Here is a 1,997-nt window from a genome sequence, read left to right as displayed (position 1 = left end):
TAGAGGTCGACCAGTTCCATGGCCAACATTGGGTGACACATCTCAACTGTTTTCTACAGGATAGTATGAAGCGTGCACTAGTGCTCCCGTGGTCTATGGGTAGCATCTTTGATTCATGATCACAACGTCTTTGGTCCCGAGTTCGAATCCCGCCGCTCCTTAAAATTTTAGTAATAATCAGCTTTGGCGGCCGAAGACTTCCGGCATAAGTGGTCCACCCCTCATTCTGCCAACGGCCTTGTCAAAGAGGGCGGAGGAGCGGACAGAGGTTCAGGGCAATATCTTGTCCTAGGGGTGGGAAACTGCCCCTAAAGGCGGGAGAATCCGCTATGATCAATGGCATGAGGATGCAGAAGGCAATGAAAACCATTGCATTAAAGACACGTAATGTGTATCTACAGGACATGTGGCCTGCAATTGAAGAAGTGTCATGATGATCTCTCCATTGGCAAAAGATTCCGGAATCATCCCCCATTCGGACCTCCGGCAGGGGACTGCCAAGGGCAAAGTTACCATGAGAAATAGACTGAATAATCAACAGATAGATAATGTTCCACGAGTAGGGGCGTGGAATGTCAGAAGCTTGAACGTGGTAGCGACATTAGCAAATCTGAAAAGGGAAATGCAAAACCTCAATCTGGATGTAGTAGGGGTCAGTGAAGTGAAGTGGAAAGAAGTCAAGGATTTCTGGTCAGATGAGTACAGGGTAATATCAGCAGCAGCAGAAAATGGAATAACGGAAGTAGGATTCGTTATGAATAGGAAAGTAGGGCAGAGAGTGTGTTACTATGAGCTGTTCTGTGATAGGGTTGTTCTTATCAAAATCGACAGCAAACGAACAGCGACAACGATAGTTCAGGTATACACGCCGATGTCGCAAGATGAAGATGAAGAGATAGAGAAAGAGTTTGAGAGTATTGAAAGGGTAATACAGTATGTAAAGGAATATGAAAATCTAATAGTCAGGGGAGACCGGAATGTAGTTATATGGGAAAGAGCAGAATAAAAGGATACAGGACAATATGGGCTTGGGACAAGGAATGAGAGAGGAGAAAGACTATTGAGTTCTGTAACTAGTTTAAGCCAGTAATAGTGAATACACAGTTCAAGAATTACAAGAGGAGGAGGTATACTTGGAAAAGGCCGGGTGGTACGGGAAGATGATTCAAATGGCTCTGAGCACTATGCGACTTAAATTCTGAGGTCATCAGTCGCCTAGAACTTAGAACTAATTAAACCTAACTAACCTAAGGACATCACACACATCCATGCCCGAGGCAGGATTCGAACCTGCGACCGTAGCGGTCGCTCGGCTCCAGAATGTAGCGCATAGAACCGCACGGCCACTCCGTTCGACGGTAAGGGAAGATTTCAGTTAGATTACATTATGGTCAGACAGAGATTCCGAAATCAGATACTGGATGGTAAGGCGTACCCAGGAGCAGACATAGACTCAGGTCACAATATAGTAGTGATGAAGAGTAGGCTGAAGTGTAAGACATTAGTCAGGAAGAATCAATAAGAAAAGACGTGGGATACGAAAGTACTATGGAATGACGAGATACGAATGCTCTAAAGCTATGGATACAGCAACAAGGAATAGCTCAAAATGCAGTACAGTTAAAGAGGTCATCTCTAAAAAGGGCCATGACAGAATTTGGGAAGGAAAACATAGGTACAAAGAAGGTAACTGCGAAAACAACCTTGGGTAACAGAAGAAATACATTAATTGATCGATGAAAGGAGGAAGTACAAAAATGTTCAAGGGAACTCAGAAATAGATAAATACAGGTCACTGAGGAATGAAATAAATAGGAAGTGCAGGCAAGCTAAGACAAAATGGCTCTAGGAAAAATGTGAAGACATCGTGGAAGGAATGATTGTCGGAAGGACAAACTCAGCATACAGGAAAGTCAAAACAACCCTCGGCGACATTAAAAGAAAGGGTGATAACATTAAGAGTGCAACGGGAATTCCACTGTTGAATGCAGAGGAGA

This window comes from Schistocerca nitens, chromosome 7 (assembly GCF_023898315.1).
Source record: "Schistocerca nitens isolate TAMUIC-IGC-003100 chromosome 7, iqSchNite1.1, whole genome shotgun sequence".
Lineage (NCBI taxonomy): Eukaryota > Metazoa > Arthropoda > Insecta > Orthoptera > Acrididae > Schistocerca > Schistocerca nitens.
Note: the sequence above shows the minus strand (reverse complement) of the source record.